Raw genomic sequence first — 13200 nt, 5'->3', positions numbered from 1 at the left:
TAGCAGGCTTCATGGAAGTGCAGGTTTCCAAATATACCTGAAAGAGTAGGAATGTGGTCTGTGATATACACCGAGCTTTAACTGTGGTGTCAGCTGTTGGGAAGGCGAAGAACACTGACCACTTCCTGAGATGGGGATACAGGGCCTATGCCGGACCCCAGCCTCATGCTGGCCATGACACCGAACTCTCCAGTGAGCTCTTCCTGGGGTCATTCCCTTCATTTTCCTCTAGGCCTTCCCCAGCCATCCTGGTCCCTAAACTAACTGACCTGACATCCCCTCAGAAAGGTACAGCCCTTTTCCTAGTGACAGTATTGACAACCTAAAATTCCAAATACCATCCAAAAGGGTTGAGAGTCAAGGTTTGAGGGAGGGGATTCACATGCCTAATCTCTAGGCACATTCTTTTTTTTTTTTTTTTTTTTTTTTTTTTTTTTTTTTTTTAGTTAGGAGTTTATCACCTACATTATCCAAATGAGAAATGAGGATGGCTGTCCCCAAGGCTTTGTCATATATACTATTACCAAATGTGTTGCTCGGAAAGAACATTGAACTGAAGGCAATATGGCCTTGGCCCCTCCTTGCCTGGGACTTACCGGTGGTGGTATTAGGCATAGGCCACTCCACCTTTGGAGTAGGTTTCCCACCAACATGTTATAAAAAAAGATTTACACACCCTCCCATGTCACCTAAGAGAGTAATCAAGCCAGGCATTTTTGTTTCTCTGGACCCTAGTTTGCCTAATTATAAAGATGAGAATGTGGACTTTTAAGAGGATTTCTCTTACTGGGTGGAGAGTGAGTGTAGGTGAGGTCAGAGTTGTCAGAACTCCCCAGACATGGTATTACAAGCATCTGTGAGTTGCCTGAGATGGCAGCTCTGCTGGAAAGAGAACTTTGGTCCTCTGCAAGAGCAGTATGTGCTTTTACCCACGGAGCCAGCCATCTCTCCAGCCCCTGAGAACATAAACTTTATTAGTTGTTCTCAAAAACTGGGACCAGCCAAAATTACTGGAGAAGACTTTTTAAAAAACATTGTGTTGGGCATAGTGGCACACACCTCTAATCCCAGCACTCAGGAGGCAGAGGCAGGTAGGTCTCTGTGAGTTTGAGGCCAGCCTGGTCCACAAAGTGAGTCCAAGACAGCCAGGGTTCTGTTACACAGAAGAAAGAAAAAAAAAAAGTCAATGACCTATCTTAGCCCTACTAATTCACCAACTGAGCATAAATATACAAAATATTTTTAGTATCTGTGTATTGTATATTTAGTATGTCTAAATATACAAAAGGTATAAGGTCTAGAAATGTTATTCATAGGATTTTACTATCAGTAGGCAAAGTAATTACTAAATAGGTGGCCCACAAAAACATAGCATCTCTCCTCCGTGCTGTTTCTAAGACTGCCCCCTTGCCCATTCAGAGTTGTTTGTTGTTTTGTGTTGAGACAGAGTCTCACTGTATGGCTCTGGGTAACCTGGAACTCTATGTAAATTAGGCTGGCATTAAACTCACAGAGATCAGCTGCCTCTTCCCAACTGCTGAGATTGAATGTGTGTCACCATACCCAGCCCAGATACATCCTTGGCCCTTCTCTCTGCCCTTTTTAAACTCTAGACTTAAGTACAGTGCTTCCCAGGACTCAACACTTTAGCTGAATTCAGCTGAGAGCTTGTCAGGGTGGGAGGAGAACATGGACAAAGCCCACTTGACCAGGCTGAGGATTCAGCATTTCTAGAAACTATGCCCATCCCTGGCTAACTCGGGGCTCTCATCCTAAAACCTTGGGCCTTTGACAGTATGTTTCTGGACCAATGGCTGATTTGTTACCTAATCCTCATTTTACTCTGCCTGCTTAAACTCGTTGAATTTCTGCCCTGCCCTAACCTTATCTTTGAAGACAGGATGCCCAACAGCCAGAAGTTCCTCTTCAGGTGGCTAACTAACCGGTCAGGATTAAGATCTATACTAAATGACTGCCCCATGACTTCTGACTTCCTTACAATCCTATGATAGTGTGCTAAACGACACCTCTCAGCACCATGACAGGTGACCAGAAAGAACCATAAACAGAGCAAAAATAGGGGCATCTGAATTCCCAGAAATTTTTGTATTCATCCCCAGAAAAGATAGGACTTTCTGTCCTTCATTGGCCTACCCCGCCCTTGTTTCTCTTGTCGATAGCTATAACTTCCTGATGCTCTAGCCATTAGAGCAGCTACTCTGCAAATTTATCTTCCGTTTCTGTTCTTGGCCAAGAATAAAACTCTTCACTGTTCAGTGAGCATTCCATTTTGTTGTGGATTCCATAACTCCAAGAGGGAAAAGGAAAGCAGATATTAGCAACAGTTTGGTTAATCTGCCCACATCTCTACAGGTAATAATTGATCCTCTTCAGTTAGATGCTGCTAAGCCTTGTCTGACATAGACACTAAAAATTGTGCTTTCCCTCAAAGAAAGAACTTATCCTAATTTTATCCATATGGGTAATATATTTTTATTCAATTTTTAAATTTCTTCTTCAGCGATTTATTCCAGGTTGGGGGGGGGGGCGCAAAGTAGGAGTTAATGAAAATGGACATTTCTTCTTCTCTATACCCCAAATGACTTGTCATCAGGTCCTTCTCACACACCCCTGTTGTCTCCTCTGTACCTGCCTGTCTGAAAGAAGGTGAGCCCACTCACCGATTGATTCAACCAATAAATGTATATGTACCAGCTATCATCTTAGATATTGGGAGTTATAAATATTGGTTAAGATCAGCCTCTGAGTTCATGGAGTTCACAAGCAGGCAAGTAAACAGACAGGTGGTGTAGCAACTGAAGTAATTGAGGTATGAAGCTAGGTGTGGTGTCAGAAACCTGTAGTCCCAGATGCTCAGGCAACTCATGTGAGAGGCTGCCTGAGCCCACACAGTCAAGACCAGTATGGTCAACACAGCCTCAAGAAAAAAAAAATGATAATAATAACTGAGGGGTAAGGGTATGTCAGATGTGACACAAAAGAAGGCATCGGAGTGATTCATTGTACCTGTCACAGTAGAAGGAGGCGGGGCTTATTCTAGAAGAGGAAGTTAGCCTTCATTGAACAAACAGCAATTGATACAACTCTCTAAGAAGATAGAATCAGTTGTGTACAAAATAAGAGACCCGCTGAATCAGAGACAAACCTGTGGCACTGGGCACTGGGAGGGAGAGGTCGATTGTGTGAGCTGGAGAAGAGACATTGAGAAAGTGGAGAAGGACTAAGAGGGGCCAGGTCAGGCAGGATCTTGAAGCTTCTATTAAGGAATTTGGACTTGGCCCAGTAGATGCCAATTGTTTTCTGTTCTTAACTTCTCTGCTTGGTTCTGGCTCTCTAGGCCTGGTCCTGACTTCCCGGAGCACATCTAAGCAGCTTTCTGAATCTTCACTGCTGGTTCACTTCCATTTAATCTGAAGACCTGGAGAAGAAATACCGGAAGTGCAACAAAGTCATATGAAGTATGAGGGTAGGTTGATAAGGTTATTGGGGTTGTGTGTCTGTTTATATTTGAGACAGTGCCTTATTATATAGCCCAGGCTGGTCTAGAACTCACTGTATAGACTAGGCTGGCTTACAAAGATCCACTTACAATCCCAGAGGGATTGAAGGCCTCTACCATCATGATTAAGTTTTTTTTTTTTTTTTTTTTTTTTTTTAAAGAGAGATGAGTGTGTGTCAGCCAGATGGGGGTGTTTGGAAGACACTAGATACCGATCAAGAGCTCAGGCCAGAAATAAAGACCAAAGTCTAGACTTTCCAGTCACAGCCAGTTCTTTCTTGGGCTTTTGACTAAGATAAAACGCATAAGCAATGGTAATACTGACAGCTATATGGATTCGACTAACCAATGAAGGGTCTTGATAGAACAGAAAAGAAGTACCAAGCCAAGATCTGAGGGACAATGACATTTAAGGGAATGGCAGACAAAGGAAAACATTGAAAGAGACAACCATATGTAAACATATACTGGAGATGTGGCGGGTAAGCTCTGACATACTCAGATACAAGTGTACTCACAGGGGAAAAGACAGGCACAGCTATACAATAGGCACCCCAGAGATAATGTGAGGCTTGTGATTTGGTTACCTCCTTCCAGAACACACACACACACACACACACAGAGAGAGAGAGAGAGAGAGAGAGAGAGAGAGAGAGAGAGAGAGAGAGAGAGAGAGAAATAACTTCCTTTTCTGCTTACAGGATCCAGCCTAGGAATGCAAAATCATCTGATGACATCCATTGCAGAATGCCTCTGTTACAAAGACAGGGAGATGAGCCCTGGAGTTGACGATGTGATGCATGGTTCAAGGCCAAAGAATCTAGCAGCGATCCTTTCTGGACCCTCAGTGAGGGCTGAATTTTGACACCACAAGAGATAGTATGTAGAATTAAAAGTGGTCTAAAGATGTTCTGGGCTCTGTGATTAGACTCTGGGCTTGGGGCTGGACACACCCTGGTTTAAGTCCAGGCTCTTCATGTGCTGTGTGCCCTTGTCAAGTTGTTTAGCCTCTCTTACTTTCTTTTTCTAAATAATGCCAACCTGGCAGGGGTGATGTGAAAGGAAGCTTGTCAATACAAGTAGCACATCTAGCTGTCAGGAGGTGCTGGCTCTCTTTTGTTTATTGACAAGGACATCATTTGAGCTTAAGGTCCAAGTGGACTTTCATAACTTAAAAATTGTCAACCCAAATGATCTTTCTACCTCCTCAACTTCATTGCCTCCCCCTTTTTAAATAACCCATTGACTCCAATTTGTGGTGCCTGACTGTAGGGCCATCCACTGGAGTCACACTGTAAAAGAAGACTGACTCATTCCCACCCCAAGCCATTGACTGACCATAGTTCCCCAGTCAGGGGTAAGGGCTCATAAACCCTTTCCTTATCCACACTAGAATATTGATTGGCCTGGTCTTGTGCGGGTCTTTTGGAGGCAATCACAGCCCCCTGTGAGCTCACCTTTTCTTTTACTTGCAACTTACCTATAGATTTATGTCTGTTGTCCCGAAATGATACATCTTCTTGAAGGCTACATTGTTTTTTTTTTTTTTTTGGGGGGGGGGCACCATTTAATCAGTGCTCACTGTATAAGGTAAGAGTTTCCCCCAAAGCTCACATTGTTTGTCCAGCTGCTGGTACATGCTTGCTGGCGGAGTGACTCGGTGAGTTATCTCGAACAAAGCACCTCGAGCTGCACGTGCACATGAGTAACTCGAGGGAACTTGTAAAATGTCAGCTGTCAGATCTCCACCCTGAAGCTCTTGAATCAGAGGCTTGTGGGTAAAGTGTGGGCACCCATGTGCTTAACGAGCTTCCTAGTGCTTCTGATGTGCCCCACTTTGTGGCTGTTAAGAAGTCCCCCCTGCTCTTCAGAAGCTCATCCTCATATCATATCATTCCAGGTTAGACAGAAGCTCACCCTAAATTTCAGCTTCCTTAAAAGGAGAGCATGAATTATAAAATACTATGTTCCAGGAATCTCATATTCCAATGCCTTAGGTAATGCTTTATTTAATTCCTATAAGAACTGTGCAAGGAAACCATTTGCCTTCCCATTTCAAAGGACACTGAGGCCAGAGATAGTGGCTTGTCCAGCTAGTGCTGGAACCAGGAACTTCTGGCCTCTGGCGCCGTCCCTGTGACACTGAGCTGCCTCCCCACACCTGCCATACCCAATGCCTCTCTTAGGTGTGTCCATTTTCCCACAGTCCTCAATGCCCAGTGGCATACTGATGCTGGTCTTGGTGGGTTTTTGACAGGCCTAGGAAAAGGGGGGAAAGACAAGATAGATGTTACTCTTCTCATCACCTTGCCTCAGGAAATTGAGGACATCAAGCACTGTCTACTGATGGACAGGGAAAAGGATGCTGAATCTGTCAACACACCCAAGAACAAGGGTAGTGTGAATTTCAGAGTTCTGTGCACCTGACACCTTTATGTTCTGGTCTCCACAGACAAGGAGAAGGTAAAGACTCCCTTTGGCAGGGAAGGGGCAGAAACAAAGCAGTCCTCCTTATTTGGACCATATTAAAAGTCCTGAAAATTCAAAAGAAAAAGAAGGAGGGAAGGAGATGGATTAAACACAGCCTTTCAAAATAAGCTTCATTGTAAAGCTTTAAAAAAAAAAAAAAAAAAAAAAAGGTTGAATTTTCAGTTCTATAGGATAGAGGTTGGAGAAGGCAGGCCGAAGCCCCCATCCTTAATTAACTGCAACCCTCGTCTTCGGGGGATCTTGGTCAGAAGTCCAGCTCTTTCTCCTTTAGAGTTTGAACCCTATTGTAACACAGGAGCCTAACATGCTTCCAAAGTCTGTAGTCCTCTGGTCAGGAGACAGGAAGTTGGGCTGGAATCGGAAAGAGTTTGGAGAGGGCCAGGATAATATAAATAACTTTCCTGACCTTTGCACAATGTCCCCCTCCCTGCTTCCCCACCCCCACCCTTCAGCCTCAATGTCACTGGCTTCATTTCTGGTCTGAGAGCAATCTCCTCAAAGGCCCAGGCCAGCCTTCACTGTTCCTGTCCACTTTTCTGGATACTTTCTGTCCCAGTTGGACGGGGGCTCCATGGGTGCTCTGTTGTGTTGATGTCTGTATCTCAGGATGCAGCCTGGCCTGGTATAAATGGCCAGTGAGTGCCATTCATACAGCCAACTGAAGAAGAAACAGCCACATCAGAGTGGGGATAGCTAGAGAAGTGGTTTTTGCGAGGGAGCCTATCTGGAAAGAGCCAGGCAGTGTGTTCTTCCCTGTTATCCCAGGACTGGTCCTCAAATGCTGACAGTGGGGAGATAGTTACTGATTCAGAGCCCCAGGGTTTAATGAATGGAATCTCAGGGGTATTTCCCCCGCAAGGCTATTTTCTTATTCAGCTCTTGAGACACTGCTCTCTTCGTCCTCCTGGCTTTTCAACACTAGGGAAGAAAACAACCCCAAGATGGGCCCCAGATGCTCCAGGATCTAATGGGGTGTGGGGTATTGATGGGGCTGGGATGACAGCAACACAGGACTGGGCAGGACTGGAGGGGGCAAAGGGTGCTGCTGAGATGGCTCAGGGGGCAAAGCCACTTGCTGCCAAGCCTGACCTGAGTGCAGTGTCCAGAACTCACATGATGTCAGCAGAGGAAGAGAGGAAAGAACTTACTTCTTGAATTTGTCCTTTAACCTCTTCATGTGTGTTATGGTATATATGTGGACACAAACACATACATACATACACACACACACATACACACACACACACACATACACTAAAATAAATGTTTTTTTTTTTTTTTTTTTAAAAACAGACTTAAGAGAACCTAGAATACTGGAAGTTTAAGTGCTCGCTGCCATCTAACCCCACATATTTCTCTGAACAGGAGGGATTGCTCCTGGGGCATCCTCAGTACGGAACATGAAAAAGAAAGATGTATGCTAAGAGCTACAGGTGTGAGTGACAGAGTGGCGAGATATATGTCTACATCCAGGGTACCAGGGGAAGTGCTGCGAACTAAAGCAGTACCAGGTCTGTGGGTTTGAGGGTTGAATTGCAACAGATCTACTCAGACACAGAGCTTCAGCCTGGGATGAAGTCTGTGGGATAGTACAGGCCACACTGCAGGCAGAGAACAGTCAAGAAGCTGTTACCAGAGATCATCTGGAGTAATGTCAGTAGGTTGTAACGGGATCAGCTCCAAAGGTTTTCCTTCCCCTGAAGGAGTTGGGATTATCACTGCTGTAATGAAACGCCATGACCAAAAGCTATTTGGAGAAGAAAGGGTTTGTTTGCCTTATACTTCCACATCACTGAAGAAAGTCAGGACAGGAACCCAAACAGGGCAGGAACCTGGAGGCGGGAGCTGATGCAGAAACTATGGAGGGGTGCTGCTTACTGGCTTGCTCCTCATGGCTTACTCTACTTGCTTTCTTGCAGAACCCAGGACCACCAGTCCAGGCATGGCACCACCCACTATAGGCTGGGCCCTCCCCAGGCAATCACTAATTGAGAAAATGCCCTACAGCCAGGTCTGATGGAAGCATCTTCTCAATTTAGGTTCCCTCCTTTCAGATGACTCTAGCTTGCCTCAAGTTGACATACAACCAGCCAGTGCATGGAGTTTAAGACATGGCATCTCCAAACGTGATGAATGGGCATCTTGACTGTTTCCAGCTGAAATGAATTAGAAACTATAATACAGAGCCATTTGCCCATCTTTCCCTACATGCAGCAAGCTATAAAGATTCTTTTGAGAGGAAACTCCCTCTCAATCCAAGTTGGATAATGCCATTGGTCATCAGAGACTGGCAACTGGGGCCTTAGTAAGACCCTGTCATTTTGTTTTCACTTGCTTTGGTTTGGTTTTTGTTTTTCGAGACAGAATTTCTCTGTGTAGCCTTGGCTATCCTGGAACTCAGTTCATAGAGTAGGCTGGCCTTGGTCAAACCCTATCTTTAAGAAAAATAATTGCTGGAGATGTCAGTGTTTAAGACACTTGCTGCTCTTCCAGAGGACCCGAGTTCAGTTCCTAGCCAGGTGGCTCACAACCACCTGTAACTGTAACTGTAAGCCTCTTCTGGCCTTCTACCTAGCCAGCTCTTACCTGTCTCTCTGTCTCTGTCTCTGTCTCTCTCTGTCTCTGTCTCTCTTTTTCTATCTCTTTCACACACACACACACACACACACACACACACACACACACACAATAAGCTGATGCTCTAATATAAATTAAAAAGCTCTTTGCTTCATCTACTTCGGGAATGAAGACCATTCTGAGTAATCAGACTATTGGCTTTCCAGAAAAATGTCAGCACCACTATGAAAGGACACCCAGTTATTATAAAGGGGCTCAGAGGAGCCTCTATTCCATTGACGGAAAGCTGAGTCTCCCTGAAGGGGAAAAAAAAAAAAAAGACAAGGATCCAGGTTGACATAGGGTGGAAAAACAGAAAGGAACTGGCTACTGTATGTGGGTGAACTATCTGTGCTCAAGTACAGAACATGACCAGAGGTGCAAGGTGAGCTCTGCCCATGCTCCCAGTCCCATCAGCATTGTTAGTTATTCATAAAGATGGGTCTCTGGATAGATTCTATTGAAATCTAAAATTTGGGGAGTAAAAAATAATTTAACAGGATTCAGATGAGGACAAGTATTTCTTGTTCTGTCTCTCACAAAAGAATGAATTCTTAACAATTGATATTTAACTTGTTTCAAATCAAAGGCTTTGATCCAACAAGCCACAATGGTTAAAACAAGAACATTGGAAAGTTTTGGCACCCATGTGCTTGAAAAGGGAACTGTACCAGGCTAGTGAATGAGACCCAAGTTAGCCATCTCCAGAAACAAGACCCTGCCTTACAGGAACAACTAGGGATGTGTTTTAGGATAATGAAAGACTTCTATTGATTAGTGAGACTTCTCTTACTAACCAACTCTGACATCAAGGAAAGACGGCTCATATTCCTACACTTGATGTGGAGGCAGGAGGATCATGGGCTCAAAGTCACCATCATCTCTCCCTCTGTCTCTGTCTCTGTCTCTGTCTCTCTGTCTCTCTCTGTCTCTGTGTGTGTGTGTGTGTGTGTGTGTGTGTGTGTGTGTGTGTGTGTGTGTGATATTTTTGAGACAATGTTTCTTTGTGTAGCCCTGGCTGTCCTGGAACTTGCTCTATAGACCAGGCTGCCCTTGAACTCACAGAGATCTGCCTGCCTCTTCCTCTTAAGTACTGGGATTAAAAGCATGCACCACCACCACCACCTAGCAAGACCTTGTCTCAAAAAAAAAAAAAAAATGAAATCAAGTCAGGTGTGGAGGTGCCAGGCCAGCCAGGGCTACATGGTGAGATCCTGTCTTTAGGGGAAAAAAAAAAAAATCCAGGATTTGGGAGGCAAAGGTGAGAGGATCTCTGTGAATTCTAGCCTAGCCTGATCTACATAGTGAACTCTAGGCCAGCTAGGGCTACATAGTGAGACCCTGTCTCAAAAAATAAACAAGTAAAATAAAATCAGGTCTTGTATTCACTGAGTATCAAACTGTCTTCTAAATGTGTGTGCTTATTCCCGTGGTTCGCACTGCTGTCGGCTTCAGAGCAGCCTCCTTGTCAGCAAGCAGGGTTACTGCAGAGATTAACCAGTCAACAAGCTAAGTAACATTGAATGTCCAGCCTTAAATGGGATGTCAATTTCACCCCCTCCACAGCATTGCAAATATTGAGGAAAGGGGACAGGGGGAGAAAGATGCTTCTTCCAGAAGAAGGAGCAGAACATTGTAGAACATTGTCTCCATCTGTCTTTCAGGTATGACATGGCCTTTGTGCTCTTGGACTCTTAAGCAACTGTGATAACCTGTGTAAGACTGGGATCACCAACATTTCATCAATGAGTGGTGAGGGTCTCACAAGGTTCCACCCCTGACTGTGAATCTAAAGGAAAAGATGTTGTGTTCAGGGAATGGCCCCTGGTGAGTTGCCTATGATCCCATAAGGTACACTCATTAAACACATTGGTTCTCCAAACAAGAATAAAAAACAGAAGGAGGATTAGCTGGAAAAGGGAAGGGGGTTAGTGGGAGTGAGAAGGAGACTAGAAAAAGTGATATGAGGAAAATATGTTAAAATGCACTATATCAGACAGATGCAGGCACCCACAGCCAAACAGTGGATGGAGCTTGGGGACTCTTAGGGAAGAGTTGAGGTAAGGATTGAGACCCTGAAGGGGATAGAAGCTCCACAGGAAGACCAACAGAGTCAGCTAACCTAGACCCTTGGGGCTCTCAGAGTCTGAACCACTAACCAAAGAACATACTCAGGCTGGACCTAGGCCTCCCCGCTCAAATGTAGCCGATGTGCAGCTTGGTCTTCGTGTGGATCCCAAACAACTGGAACAAGGGCTATCCCAAAAGCTGTTGCCTGTACATGGGAGATATGCTTCTAGCTTGGCTGCCTTGTCTGGCCTCAGTGGGACAGGAAGCACCTAGCCTTACAGAGACTTGAAGTGCCAGCATGAGAGAATACTGAGTGGGGGTGCGGGGGAGGGCCCTACCTGCTCAAAGAAGAAGGATAGAGGGGACAGAGAAAGGACTGTGGGAGTGACAGGGAGGAGGGCAGTGAGCAGGATGTAAAGTGAATAAGTTAAAAAAAATACATTTAAAATTAAAACAAATGCACCACAGACATACCACAGACGTATGAAAGTATCATAATGAGATCCACTGTCATGTATAATTAACATATGTTAATAAAAATTTTTAAAGAACTAAGAAGATTAGAAGGGATAGCATTCCACTACATGAGTGTTATCTCTGTGAGACCCTTTTGGGGAGGGGGTAGGCACATCGAACTTTACTGGTGGTATTCAAGAGACTAGGGAGAGCTCCCTGAGCTTGTGAGAAGATGCTCAGTGTTGGGGACAGGGACTCCTCAGCAACCGAGGGCCTCTCTCTTGCTCTCAGTGTCCTTGCTGGGGTGGGTGGTCCAGGGTTTCTTACTCCTTGGAGGCCATGTAGGCCATGAGGTCCACGACCCTGTTGCTGTAGCTGTATTCATTGTCATACCAGGAAATGAGCTTTACAAAGTTGTCATTGAGAGCAATGCCAGCCCCAGCATCAAAGGTGGAAGAGTGGGAGTTGCTATTGAAGTTGAAGGAGGCAACTTGGTCCTCAGTGTAGCCCAGGATACCCTTTAGTGGGCCGGATACCTGCTTCACCACCTTCTTGATGTCATCATACTTGGCAGGTTTCTCCAGGCAGCATGTCAGATCCACAATGGACACACTGGGGGTAGGAATGCAGAAAGCCATGCCAGTGAGCTTCCTGTTCAGCTCTGGGATGACCCTGCCCACAGCCTTGGCAGCACCAGTGGGTGCAGAGATAATGTTCTGGGTAGCACCATGGTCATCAAGCCACAGCTTTCCAGAGGGACCAAACAGTCTTCTGAGTGGCAGTGATGTCATGGACCATGGTCATGAGCCCTTTCATGATGCCAAAACTGTCATGGATGACCTTAGCCAGGGGCCTAAGCAATTAGTATAGGATGCATTGCTGACAATCTTGAGTGAATTGTCATATTTCTCATGGTTCACATCCATCACAAACATGGGGGCATCAGCAGAAGGGTGGAGATGATGACCCCTTTGGCCCTACCCTTCAAGTGGTACCCAGCCTTCTCCATGATGGTGAAGATGCCAGTAGACTCCACTACATACTCAGCACCAGCATCACCCCCATTTGATGTTAGCAGGATCTTGCTCCTGGAAGATGGTGATGGGCTTCCCGTTGATGATAAGCTTCCCATTCTCAGCCTTGACTGTGCCGTTGAATTCGCCATGGGTGGAGTCACACTGGAACATGTAGACTCATGACTTCATAGTAGGCCATGAGGTTCACATGTAGTTCAACATGTAGTTGAAGTCAATGAAGGAGTCAGTAATGGCAACAATTTCTACTTTGCCAGGTGTAGAACAGAAGGCAGCCCTGGTAACCAGGCACCCAATATGGCCAAATCCGTTCACACCTACCTTCACCATCTTGTCTATGGGACGAGGCTTGCACTGCTTGAGAAGATGCGGCTGTCTCTGGAACAGGGAGGAGCCATGAGACCCTTTTCAACAGCTTACTGGAAACAATTTTCTCTCTGATGTTATTAATTCTGATTATGAATGTAGCACATTTATCATGAAAACTTTGGGAAATAGAGAAAAGCATAAATAATATAATAGAGACTTCCTATAATCCCACAGTCCAGTGACAATCACAGTTAGGATGATTTAGGACATTTCTTCCAAAGTTTATCAGGCTTTAAAATGTAAATTTATGATAGCTTATTTAATCTACCCGTATTTGGCGATATGCAAATTGCTTTCCTATTCTAAAAGGCACCAATAAAGACCACATAAACCAGACCTCCTTGTCTTTAGTGTTCTCTCTCTCTCTCTCTCTCTCTCTCTCTCTCTCTCTCTCTCTCTCTCTCTTCTTTGGCCAGGCAGACCTCAAATTTGCCATCCACCTGCCTCATTCTTCTCCACGATGGAATCACAGCAGCTGCCACTATGCATACTTTTGTTTGTTTGTATCCTCTTCTTTTCTTAGGATAAATCTTTGGGAGTAAGATGAATAGGGAATCATTATATTTGTAAACCGTAAATTACTCTTCAGATAAACTGCCAAATCACTCTACAAAAATAGTTTATGCTTTTGTAGAAACTAACTCA

The 13200-nt window shown here is 44.8% G+C and overlaps 1 long non-coding RNA gene across 2 annotated transcripts; it reads left to right on the top strand.

Annotated features, from left to right (window-relative positions):
• The first annotated feature begins 3036 nt into the window (after positions 1–3036).
• LOC117714851 (uncharacterized) lies at positions 3037–12889 on the top strand. 2 transcript variants are annotated; one of them, XR_004607601.2, is made up of 5 exons: positions 3037–3255; positions 3359–3487; positions 4222–4399; positions 10291–10453; positions 12444–12889. It is a non-coding gene; the product is annotated as an uncharacterized LOC117714851 (long non-coding RNA). The 2 variants fall into 2 exon arrangements; XR_013110639.1 differs by lacking the exon at positions 4222–4399 and having other exon boundaries at positions 3051–3255.
• The last annotated feature ends 311 nt before the right edge of the window (positions 12890–13200 follow it).

The sequence above is a fragment of the Arvicanthis niloticus genome, chromosome 1 (assembly GCF_011762505.2).
Source record: "Arvicanthis niloticus isolate mArvNil1 chromosome 1, mArvNil1.pat.X, whole genome shotgun sequence".
NCBI classification, from domain to species: Eukaryota; Metazoa; Chordata; class Mammalia; order Rodentia; family Muridae; genus Arvicanthis; species Arvicanthis niloticus.
The sequence above is the reverse complement of the archived record's forward strand: the minus strand, read 5'-3'. Positions and strand labels throughout refer to the sequence as shown.